The 13,750-nt window shown below is 36.4% G+C and overlaps 1 protein-coding gene across 3 annotated transcripts in view; it reads left to right on the plus strand.

Annotated features, from left to right (window-relative positions):
* OLA1 (Obg like ATPase 1) overlaps nt 1-13,750 on the plus strand; it is a 127,104-nt gene that overhangs the window by 14,723 nt on the left and 98,631 nt on the right. The gene's annotated exons all lie outside the window — the stretch shown is intronic.

Consider the following 13,750-nt stretch of genomic DNA (forward strand, 5'->3'; position numbering starts at 1 on the left):
ATTGCATCTTAGCCTCGGTATTAAATGTGCTATTATCAGAAGAAGCTGGAATAATGCATGCAGTCACTTTAAAAGAAAGCAGGTTTCCTTTGCGAGCATACTTATTATTTCAATAGTATTTGAGAACTAGTTTAATAGTGGCCACGTTGTTGCTTACTAAAATATATTTGAATTGAACACATATATATCAAGGTATTTTTTCTTAATTTTAGTTTGAATTATTCCCGAAGTTCTCATTAAATTTACCATTTGTAAAGGACAGATTAAATGAAAATGGCTTTTAGAAAATAGAGCTGGAAATTATTTTGACCTTTGTGACCTGGTAGAGGTGATAATTTGCTGCAGCACTGGATGTTGGACGTATCTGACATTTTAGATATTCCCTCATAGTTTCAGACCTTTGTACTGATGAACTCCACCTGGGACAACTCAGCAGTCAACTTTTTGTTACCTTCATGTAAATGAGAAGACTACAGCTGTCTTAAGCAATCTAGGTGGACACCACCAATGGAAAATTAAACTTGGGCGAGGGCAATGCTAAGAAAAGAATGTCTATTATCCACAATAATGCTCCTAACATTTTCTAAACAGCTATTACCTGTGTCTGTCCATAATTGTCCTTTTTACATTAACGTTGCAATCTTTCTTTCTGAACAGTTACAGAAATCTCTCCCCATTGACTTTTCCATATGTAAACAACCTATACAGCATTTTGTAATGTAAAACAAATGTGGTAAGTAGGTCCCACATTAAAAAATCATTTTGAGTGGAATGTCTGAAATGCTCAGGGGATTTTGAGGGGGAGGTTGGAAAATACCACCACTTGCACTCAGTTTCCAAATGCATTCCCATATATGCAGATGAGTGTCCATAGGACCTGTGGAGTACATTGTTTGGATTGGATTGTCCATTGCTGAATTTGGATTGTCACTGAGAAGAAATAACTCACTTTCTCTTTTGCAAAATGATGCAAAATAAGCTGTAGTGGATTTTTGTTATCTAATATTTCTCATGGTTTTTAACTGCACATGAACATAATTCAATTTTTATATTGACAATAAAAATATTTATCTGTTTAGAAAACAACTTGACTGCAAAGTTCCCAGTTACAGCAAAATAAATAAAAGTCAAAATCTCTATTATCACATCCTATCACATTAGAGTAACATGCTAGTTATTCTAATTGAAATGTGATTCTCTCTAGGGGCAGACCATTGTACACCTCAGAGGGATTGAAAGCAGGGAAACAAAATGCAAGTTTCACATTTCTAAAATCTCATCTCCACATTTAAGAAATAGGATGGTCACAATTCCCATGCAGTACTTAAGACAGTGTAACTTGATTCTCCATGATGCATTTTGGAGGACATTTAGCAAAGCTCCAAGGTTTGTTCACCCGAGACGTAGAAAAATGTGTCAATGTGTCCTGTTTGTCTGGTTTTTGGTAAACATCCTGGCTAAAAGCACAGCTCTCGGAGTAAGAGCAGGCAGTGTCCTCCAGCTCTTTCCTATTATCACTGCACATACATCAGGATGTGAAATGAAGTAGTCAGACCTTTCAGCCAGTACCCAAGTTGTTATGCACTAACTTCAGAAAAAACTGAGTGAGAATTACATGCTCCTATTCAAAGATGTTGAAGTTAGTGCACATAGAAACTTGTGCTTGTTCAGAGGAAATGTCTAAATTTTCTAAAAAGGTGTGAAGTGTAAAATAAAATTGCAGGCTTTGGAAAGATAAGTGTGTAATGCCACAGACTGTTCTGAAACCCTCTTTTCCCAGCAGTGGGGGGAGTGCTGATGTCCAGAACACAGAGATGCAACACTGTGTTTTTCCAGGGAGTAGCTGTGGTACCCACAGGTTGACTAGCCACATTCCATGAAGCAGCAGGAGCACAGGAACACCTCTTTGTGCCAAAGTACATGCTAGAGATGCTACAAAATGAGGTTTATTGCCATGTGAGGGATAGACTGAGCCCATATAACACCAGCTGTTCTAATGGTGTGCAAAAACCCACAGTATCTGGAATTTTGCAGCTTCAAGACCAAAATTTTACAAACACTAATTATTTGCAGATGGTGCCTTACCTTACTTGCAAGCGTGAGTGTCTGCACACTCACACTTGCAACTGCATAAGGGAGAGGGAGGGGATCTCTGTAAATAAACTGCTTAAAAAGAAAACCAAATAGTCAAACTAACAGCTTGGTAGTTTGATATTAAATTGCCTATTGTTACAGTATTTTTCAAATAGCTGTTACCATAACAACATATTTTTTCTTTAAATTTTTTTAGCTGTTTGGAAAAAAAAATTCTTGCCAGAATTCTTCCATAATAGCTTCCATTAATAGCACTGTCTTCTGTTGGGGAGGCCAGTGCTGATGTCTCCTGCTGTCACAAGTCACTCACACATCTAGCAGATGTTTTGTTTGATAAGGCCAATTTGAGCTTTATAGAACACGTTGTGGTTTTTCATCCATTCCCAAAGAGCAAATATCAGTCAGGATGAGACTGATCATTTGCAGGGAGACAAGGAGTGTGATACCTGTCAGCAGAATGTGACCCACCCTGAGAAACTATCTCAGACAGAACTGTAAAAGATTCTCCTTTAACACAGCAACAGTGTACCAAGCACCAAGAGACAGACCTTGGAGCCATACCTATAACAAAAACAAAAAACATGAGAAGGGAAAGGAGGGAGAAAGGAGGTAAAAATCCTTTAGGAGGCCAGTATTTCTCTCCAATTCTGTAGCACATATTTTACTAAATACTTAATGTAAATGCTGTAGATGAAAGCGGTTTCTCTCTATCAGACAATTTATTTCAATCAGAATTGGAAAAAGTGAAAGAAAATGAATCCACTTTAAACATTGATGCTGCCCCAGCAACGCTGGCAATTTTATTTTGGATTCAGGTAATTTGCATGACTAAGAAATAATTGCTTTTCCAGCCCCTACACACACTTGAATGTGGATAACATGTCCAGATTATTATATTTAATAATTCATCTGCTAATACCATCTTGTTTCTGGAAACAGAGACACAACTATTTATTTTTGCAAGGCTTATTTTATAATCAGGTTTTTCATTTTATAATTACCTAGGACCATATTTTAGTGTAAGTTGTTTGAATTTTTTTAAGCACTTACTGCAGAATTAGAGAAGGTTCCATGAAATATTTGAATGCTATATAAAACTTCTCAGAGGAGAAGAAAATATTGCTATATGTTATTTCTGTGTTAATTACCTGGATCAGAATGAGTGGCAGCTAGCCAGCCCGTAGGCCATGCTACTTTTCTAGAGAAGGTGTGTAACTGTGTGCATCCAGATATGTGCATATGTGTGTGCCCATATTTTCTTTGTACTAGCTAAAAATAATATTGAAAAATCTTAAAACAATGTTGCTAAACAGTGTAATTTAATTTCCATACCCTTTTATGTAAATCTGCATTCACAAGAGTAGTTTAAATTAATTCCAGAGAGGACATTCCACATTTGTGCAAGTGTAAATGACACTGCAAAACAAAGTGGTTATCTGGTCATAAGGCTGCAATGAGACTACTGCCACAACATCAAATCTTCTGTTTATTTGTGAAGGTATAAAACATTTGGGTGAACCTGAAGACAACAGTGTTTAAAACAGCATCACAAATCCTGTTGCTCTGATTAAAATTCTGAATAGATAGGGTGAAGTTCAGATTTTTTTTTCCCAATATGTAGCTGAAAATATTTCTGTAAGTAAATTATTTCCCCCCATATTTCAGTGTATTTAAAAACATACACACTTGTATGTATTTCCACTTTTAAAAATGCTAGTTCCAGTTTTTAGAATGCAACAAGTCCTTTTGCTGGAGTTTCTGGTTTAGCAACACAGCTGTGTCAGGTTTAGCTGACACACATGATTTGACATAAAAAGGTGGAAGTGGTACTGCAGATGCCTGCAATTTGACTGATAATGTTAAGAATGTTCATCCACACACTGTCCATTAGATTTGCTTTGCTGAAGTGAGGTTACTCAACCTGAGATCATTTCATACAGGCAACAAATCTGAAGTTTTGAAATCAAGAGTACTGCATGCTCCTCTTTTATGCTCCATATTGGTTGTAAATGTATGTGACAAGTGTTAATGAGATGCAGTAAATTTATTAACAACAAAAATCTCTTGCATTCACCCCACTCTGCTGTAACTAGAATTGAGAAGACAAGCTTTAAACAGAAAGAGCTTTCATATCCTGCTTCAGAAGTGTGACCAGCCGTGGTAGGTTGCTCTTGGCCTCATAACTACTGAAAGGACTTTTGAAATGGGCACTGTTTGAACTTCTGAGCATGGTCTATAATCTTGTTTAATAATTACATCAACTGTGACAGTTTAATTCAGTGTAGGTACCTAAACTATTCCTGAAATTAATAATAGGCATGCTTTTTAGCTTATGCATGTCAAAAGTTGTAAGACAAATCTCATCATGGAATGTAACTATTTTAACATGACTTTTTAAATAGTCCAACCATTTAAAACAATTGCATAACTTTTTTTCTCCAACTTTTAAAACAAAAAATCTTTCTTTGTATTTATAGGGTTGAATATAGTTAAGTGACCTCTACAAAAACTTCCTCTTTGTAGTGTTCTCTGAAGAGATCTTCAAGGCAACTGAGTGCCTCAGATTGTGATTTTGTAAGGTTTTGATGCTAGAAAATTGTTTAACAAACAGCTCCAAAATATTGAGATTTTGATTAGTAACATACAGTGACATGGCATTTAAAAAATATAAAGTTTGAAATCTATCATGTGGCAGAAGAGTATGTGTTCCACATGGTTAGGAGAATGGGAATGGGGGCATCCCAATATCTGAGCAGGAGGAAAATAGTTATATAAAGCCAATTAAACTATTGTTTAGGAATATATTATACTGCTGTCTCTACTTGTGCCAGAACTATTCCTCTAAATTCGTGGTTGAAGAGTATGATCCTTCAGCAGAATAGGGAGTTTGGGTTACTGTTGCTTTGTTTTTTTAATGTATGTACCGTATGACTCTGCAGAGTCCTGGATTTGGTTAACACTGACTTCTCAGCAGAGAACAGTTTGGGAATATTAGCCTTATTTCTTAAAATAGTAATATGTGAATAATATAAGTCAGGAAATCTAGTTGAGTATAACAGTCTTGAAGAGCAATGCTCACACTGAAATCAGTCTTAAGGCCTCAGAACCTTTCACTGTAGTTAATTTCCTGTAGAGTTTCATACTCTTCACAATGTCGAAACTTTTCTCACAAAAGAGTACTCTGCCAAAAGAAGTTTTGCTCTGTCTAAGGAAGCGAAATACTGCTGTACTTGGAGTCTTTCCAATGACAGGATTTGAACTAATGTTAAGAGATGCTGTACTGGCCTGCACTGAGGGGTTAATTTAAAAATCCCGCCTCATTTATACCCTCATTACCACTAGATTAGGATTGCATCTAATCCCAAATAATTACATATTAGTTGTATATATTAGCTCTAGGGTGGGATCTGATGTTTGCATACAAGTATGTATTTTACTAAATGAAAAGGAGTAAAGACCTACCCAACTCAGGCATCATACATCTATACCCCATTTGCATGTATACCTTTTAAATTCTAAACCAGAAAAAAATTTGTAACTTTAATTTCTGTTTTGGGGTAAGCCAAAAGGGATTTAAAAAAAAAACCAACAGTGTTGATTAAAAAAAAAAATTACCGGAGCAAAATGCAAAGTAGTTAACTATTCAGTGTGAATACATTAACATTAAAATATGCCAGCTGCCGTTTACCATGCCATTGCAATGCTGCAACTGTCCAGACATAGCACTGTTGGAAGATGAAGTGTACCTGTAATTCTTACCAATGCCAACATTTCTTTGTTGTTTTTAATGGTTGGAAGTAATGGGTAGCCATAGAGATGTACAGTGGAAAAGATTAATAACCTATGTCTCTGAGCAGTTTTGCATTTGATCCATCAGTTTAAGGAAAATATTTCCAAATGCAGTTCTCTATTAGTGATGGAAAGTCATTGCAATATGAATATGCTTTCAGCAGTGCACTATGGAAAATGGACAATAAAACTAAAGTTCTTCTGTCTTCAGATCAATGTAAGCATGAATCTTAAAAATGTGAATAAAAGAGCTCATTCAGCAAGCCTTACTAATTATGTCTAGCCCACATTTGCAAATTGTTTAATTGTGGATTGGTATTACTAAATCTCAAGGATTATTTTGCAGTTTTTGGAATCAACATTAAAAATAGTCTCCATTTAATCTCTTTCAGAAGAGTTGAAGCTAAATGTTACAAAACTAAAATGTAAGTAATGAATAAGAGTCTCGTAGCCAAATGATTATCTAATGACTGGAATCCAACTTCAGAATCATTACAGAACTTCTGTTTTAGTGTTCATTCACCCCACCATAGATATTTTATAAATTTCATATTTAAAGAACATTTTAATAATCAGGAATATGACAAATCTTTGTGAGTTAGGATTTTGAGACTGTAGATTACCATCTTTAATCTCACCTAAACAGAAGATAGTTTCTCAAAATTCTTAAGCACAAATAAATTTTACTTAGGGTTTTTTTTCCTAAACAGTTTCTGTGGGTGAATTTCCAACCTGTTGATGCAAATACCTACCACAGCTCACAGTCTATTGCAATTTCAAATTTCAAAACTAAGTAGGCTGGTATTTCTTCAGTCAATAATGCTGAACGGTACACACTGAAAAAGGAGGAAAACCCTAAAAACGTTAAAATATGAAGTATTTTCCAAGTGCTTAACTCGTGCAGTCTTTGGGAATTACAGAAATTTAAAACTGCACTACTGAAGTTGCTGACAGCATGCTGCTTTTCAGTAGTGAACTCTTTGTCATGGATGGGAAGGCTACTCAAAGTGTTAGGCAGCCTTGCTGTTCCAGTTTCATCTTTCCAGAAAGACTGGTCTCTGAGATACTGAGGCATCAGTTTCTCACCTGATGGATTGTTGATGAGGCTTCACAACCAAATCCTCACGGTGTGTGAGTTACAGAGCTGGCTCTAGGCAAGTTCAAGTTAAGCCATTTGTATCCATGTCACTTTGGATGTGTCTTGTTTGGTGAGCAATTAAAAAAAATAGGTCATGTGTTGTACTCTGGAGATAGTGCTGTTTGGGATTCTCTCAAAATTTAAACATTTTGCATGCCTCAGACCACTTGCAGGGTAAATGCAGTCCCCTGCTGAGTAGCTAATAGGGGAACTCACACTTTCAAGGAAAGTGTGTCTAATAGCAGGGGATTACTATAAATCTCCTGGTTTGATGTACACCCTCACTTAAATGTAATGGGAGTGGCTTCAGTACCCTGCAGCTTCTATATCCCACTTGTAGCTGCAGCCAGCCATATTTAGAAATTTATTGAAGGCAGAAATTTTTAAAAAGGAGTTATCAGCTCTCCTTAGAGATATCAAAAATCAAAAATTAAGTAATTGGTTTATCTTTCTTCCCTCCTTCAAAATGCTACACGTGCTTATTATTTTTAAGTTGAAGTCACAACTCTGGGGGATTTTTGAGTTCTGTGATAGTTGAATATGGACTGCATCTATATTTATTCAATTTTAAGTAGAGAAAGTAAAAGAAGTAAAACTACTTTTGAAATGGATTTATAAACTGAGTTCATTGCATATAATAGTATGTTGTGTACTAGATAGTATTGATATGAAACTGACCTCTGAAGTAAGAAAAAAGTCCAACCAGAAAATATTTGTTTGGTAAACATAATGATTGCATTTGTTCATGTTATACTCTTTGACATAGCATCTCCCAGGCACTGTGATTCACAGACTGGTGATTATTTCTAAAAGAATCTCTGGAAATTTTCTGAAAAACTAGGTTCATCCACAGAACATCACTTGAGCAATTAATGGTTTTCAGTAATTTTGTAGTTCCCTGAAACACTAGAGAAGCTTCCTAGATTTTCTTTTCTAGGCCAAAGATCTCTTGAGCTTTGTCTGTTTCCTGAAAGCCCTTGCTTGGGTGTTTCTAAGACAGCTTGATGTTCCTCAGCTGGGCAGAAGGCATTCAAGCAGGTGCTAAGTGTAATAAGGCTAGATAAGAGACCAATCGTGTTTTTAATTGCCTACTCCTCTCCTGGCTTTGGGGAGTGGATAGTGCCTTATGATTACTCTGCTGGTCATACTTTCAGGTACAGATTGGGGAGGTGGCTGGGATTTCTGTATGTTACAAAGAGCATGTTCTTTTTAGTAAATCTGGCTATTAAAGGTAGTTTTGTGGCTAGTACAGCTGTTAATCTGATCGCAGACATAGCTTCAGTTCTGTGGAGGTCATTTACCCCCTGTGTTATCACAGCAGTGAGGTGAATACTCACACTGGTGGCTGACATCTCTTTCTAGACTGATGCTGTTCTTAGGCATTTTGTGCTTCACAGTACACCTCTCCAGAGAAGTGGGAATCTTAAGCTTGAAAGACTCCTGAGGCAAATGCTATTTTAGTCTCATTGAAATCCAGCAAGGCACCAAGCACTGAACAAAAACCCCACAGAAATTACAGAAGAAATAACAGGAGAGACTTGAAATCACCTGAATCAATAGGAGTTCTTACCCTGCCCTGCAGATAGGTGAGTTCTCAAGTGTTACTGCTGCTATTGCCAATTCCCTCGAATACCTGACCCATGAGACTGCAACTGAACTGATAGGATGTTTCCTGTGTTGCCACACATGAATAATTCAAAAATATGCAGAAGATACAGGCAAAGTATGATTACTCTTTTCCCATGAGGAAATCTGAGTTGGTAAGTGTATTGAGGTCTGTGTTGGGTGGACCTTCAGTCACTCAGAATCTTCCTTGATTGTTGAATGCCTTTAAAATTAGCCCATGTTTCTGCTGGGATCATGCAGAAAACATTAGTTAAGGTGAGAACTGTCACAGATAGCTGCAGTGAAAGTGGTTAACTTTATCTCAGATTCATCTGTGAAATCATCTGGAGTTTTATTCAGTGAAACATGCAATGAATGTGTGAGCCCCTATTTTTCTTCTGAAGTATATTTTCTTCCTTTTTAGCTTATTTTTTACAGTGTGACTATTCCTATTTTTGTGTATTTTAATTATTCTTTTGCTTTGAAAACAAGACATGGTTTGTCTCTTTCCATAGTAAAATTAAGAATGTCATCTTGAGTCTGCTGAATTAGGGAAAACAACTTGGATACACTGAAACATTTTGTAATTTTTGTTTTCTGTAATAGGAGGGAGTTAAAGCTGATTGGGACAGTAGTCACATACTATTTGTGCTAGTACTACTCTGAAACAAAGAATTATGAGGACTGGAACTTGCAGATTCAGAAAGGGCAAGTATGCTTCCAGTGTAAGAGTTAAGAAAAGAGAAACAATCATTCAAGTTATTATTTAATGATGGACTGAAACTTGTGTTTGAGAAATGACTTCAAAACTTATCCCAGATAAAATGAAAAGAGAATTACTTTTTACCTGGAAGATAAAAAAATAGTAATATTTTTCTCAACCATCTACTTACGAAAATTGGGTATAAATTGACATAAATTGGTTATTGAAGCAGAGGTACCACTAAAACTGTGACTGATTCTATTAAGTCTTCTCCCACTTTGTGCTGCAAAACAATCTCATCTTCTCATTAGAATGGCTGGAGACAGCTCTGTGAGTGACTGTAGATTCCTTTCCCAGAGTCTGTAAACGTTTCAGATGCATCTGTCAGGCCATACACCAGTTACTAACATTCTCCAAAAATAATGATACTTCATTCTTACTGAACTAACATAACACAGCTATTCAAACTTGGCCACCTACCTACGCATTCCAATCTACAAAACACTGTGAGGGAAGAAAATTGAAGTGGGATCATCATTTGGCAGATACATATCATAAATTAGTGATCTTCCCAAGGCTTTTCACTGAACCAGCAGTGCAGCTAAATGGCTGTCACTGAGGCACTATGCTCATATTGTAAGGGAATGGAGTAAGAAGAAATCATTAATACAAACATTATTAAACAGTCATTGATTCTTTGGAAGATAAACTGAGAGGGACATAAAAGCATTCTCAGCTGTATCAAGGCACCAAGGTAAGGAGTGTCAGTTATTGAAAGCTGCTTGAGTCAGGACCCTGAGTGAAGCATAAGGGTCACTTATGTCATGACAGCCTTTTTCCACCTGTTGAGGATCTGTTTGCCTGTGTTGGGGCAGGACTGGCACCTGGGATCAGGTGCTGTGGATAGACCTGTGGGAGAGAGTCTCACTGGGAACTTGTTGTCTCTTGAGAGGTATGTTTGCACTCAGGTGTGAGGTTGTAGGTGTGCCAGCTCCTAGTTCTAAGATCATGTGATCTAATCTCCAGTCTGGTTACCCAGCTTGACCGCTCACTTGTTTTGTCACTACTGATTTTTCTGGCAGTGAATGATTTTTGCCTTATCTGGGGAAGCTGTTCCCACTGGTCTTGCTGTCACCCTTTGTGCCTGGTTGGAGTTCTGTGGGTGGCTCACCTGCTCCAGGCCACCAGCTGCCCTGATGAGAAGGGGACAGTGTTCCCAGCCCCTGGGCAGTTAGCTGGAGCCACCAGCAGGGGTATTTCACACTTGGCTTCCTTAGAGAATTTCAAGGAATTTCGATACTTGTATTTCAAATGGAAGGAAACAAGACACATAGGACCAGGTTTTCTCTAATTAATACTGCAAGACCCGTTCATTTTGGTGTGAGACACTGTAGCCAGTTGTAAATACCATAATAAATGTTTTTGGAAATGATAGTCTAACTTTGGCAAGCCTCTCCAGATCTTTAAGACCTTCAAGCTTTCCATCTGTTATCCAGAATGAAATACTAATGGATATAATTTTACAGACTATGCTAAAAAAAAAGTAATGCTGACATACTTGGTAAGTGTTTTGTAATTAACATTTTCCCCCCTTTTAAACCACTAAAGCACTTTGTGGACTAGGTTACTATGCCACTACTGTCAAATAAGGTAGGAAATATTTTATAATATTTTGGTTCCTATTTTTATCCCAATTTACATTATGACATATTAAAGATTTCCATAGTTCAGATTGGTGAACTGATGTTTAACTTTAAATGTCTTTACAGTTTTGGTTTTCATCGTGGATTTGACATAACACTAATGGAACTAATTAGTACCGAAGTACAACTTTTATCACATTTTTGCAGATATATTTTTAAAACACTTATTCTGATTATTTGTTTAATATGATATGCTGATTCAAATTAAAATGTTGACTTGTTTTAATAAGAACTCTGACATCTGCTCATACATCCTTCAGGTAAAACACCTAACAAGAATTCTGTTAGTCCTGTAACATAGTGGTATTGCTATAAATGTTACCAAGGTAACATTTATGTTTGGTAAAAACATTTTTTTTATGGTATATTTTTTACCATTTTAAACAAAGATGTTCAATGCTAATACTTATTCCCCAACTATCTTTTGGAAACCATTATCCTGAGAAGTAAATAATATTTGAAAGAAGGTAGATTTTTAATGCAGAGCAGCATAGTCATCAATAGCCTACAAAATACACTTTAAAAAATCATGCTTTTAGAAACATGACACAGACTCTGCTGTAGCACTGTATGCTCTAAAAGCTGCAGATATATTTTGGAAAACACTGATGAAGCCATTACTGCTTCATGCATTTGTTCATAGTATATATCATTATTCAAGAAATTTAAGAACCATAATGATGGAAAATCACACAGAAAGAAAAGGAACATGGACTTTGTCAGAAACAAGGGCTACATTTTTATTCAAGAGGCCCATAATGATGGAAAATCACAGTGAAAGGCAGAGACGAAACAGGGATCCCATAAAGGACTGACATACCACAGTGGCACAAGTAGTAGAACCGTCATAGCAAGTGGATAAAAATAAAATTAACTAGAGAAGAGCTGGATTCAGGGATGAAGCAGAAAACAGAAACAAATCACAATAAATGCTGAAGATTAATTTCAAAGAATCTGCTGAGAATGAGTGCAGAGACAAGTTCAATCAATATTAATGAAACTAAAATAGAACTCCAAATGACCATGAGTACAAAATGGCACACAAAGCATTTTCTTTTAAATAGGTTGGAGATTAGATCATAAGACTTTCCCAAAAATGAACAGAATACACACAAGATGTTATTATGGGAAAAACTATAAACAATCACAACGTAATTAATATTTCTGTAGTTCTTTTTTAAGATTTATCAGCACGTGCATTTATTATAAGAGGATGGTTCAAAGGAGAGATATTTAGGAAAATAAGCAGAGAAGAGTATTTTCTCATGTCCAGTGTTCTACAAATATCTTAAAGGGATCTTGTATAACTTCGAGTAGCAGTCTTTGAATCTTTTTTTAAAGCAGTCTGAAAGAGCTAGATACCACAAATCCTTAATAATATGTAATTCCACTTCAGGTTTATGTAATGCACAAGAAAATATTATTGCCCATCTTGAAGTGAAAAAAGAATAACCATTATATGTAACTAGATAGTAAAAGCTCTGTGCAGTCAGGAAATAAACTTTCCTAAGTTACTTAAGCTGCCCACTCGTATTAGACAGCCATGAGTACAGGCCATGGATCTTTTAGAGATTCTCATATTCTTGACATTAAACAGTTTTGTGCCACCAGCTGACAACTGTATTCACTTCTCATCAGATAGCCTATGGTTAGAAACAAGGGGGCACACTTTAAAAACCTGATTTTTAACAAAGACCAACACAAACGTGTAGTTTCTTGGATGATGTCAGGAGCCCTGTAAATTGTGACTGGCATGTCGAATATAATATTTCAGTAGAATATTGTAGAATCCTTAGCACAAGAACAGGGCAAGTGAGTACCTTTCTGATAGATTGCTCTTCCCTATGAACATTCATTGTGACAGGCAAAATTTCAGTGTCATAAAGAGAGATTCAATCTGTTTCACTCACATAAAAAATTAAACTATTAAAGGGTTTTTCATCTGTCACAAGAGTGGCCATGTCTTTCTTCTCATAGCAAGTCACTGATGTTATTTCAGTGCCTTCCCACAGGTGATCAGCAGTAGTTCTTCTCCACTTTAGGGTTCTCAATGCGCCTGCTGCCAATGCACAAACCTTTCTTTTACATTGTAGTAAAGATGTGATGGTCTAAATAAAGCTATTGAGAGGAATAAAAATACTTTGTAAGGCAAAGTCTTGGTTTAAAAGGGAGACTGGGATATAAATATATACATATATATATATGTGCCTTACAAAGTACATAATTCCAGTATAAAAAATACTGGAATAAGTGCAAAAATAATGTAGATTAGGTTTGGCAGAAAAACAGTTATTTGTGGTAGGCTGTATTCCTGTGTTTCTTCATTGGGGCAGAAATTACGTAGTGGCAGCCAGTAGCTAAACTGTGGCAGAAAATCCCTTTCCAGAATTTATTTGGGTTCTGGAATCCCTAATGAAATCTGTGTCCAAGCAGTCATGCTGTTAAGTCAAACTTTGGTTGCACCCACAAAAATATTACAATCATGAGGCAATGGAATTTCAATGATCACATGTTACTTCTTAACATGGTTATAGTAAGCTTTACCACTTGATAAGTAATTTCTTAGTGTTTGGTAATAGGGTTTTATTGTCTTTCCAAGCTTTGGCTGCTCAGCAAGCACTTCTGGCATGCTCAGTCTGTCCTGCTGTGTGCATCCTCCACAGCAGCAGCTAGCAGGGCAGGACAGTGATCTCTTCTGATATGGATGTGAATGTAACT

The sequence above is a fragment of the Molothrus aeneus genome, chromosome 7 (genome assembly GCF_037042795.1).
Source record: "Molothrus aeneus isolate 106 chromosome 7, BPBGC_Maene_1.0, whole genome shotgun sequence".
Classification (NCBI taxonomy): Eukaryota; Metazoa; Chordata; class Aves; order Passeriformes; family Icteridae; genus Molothrus; species Molothrus aeneus.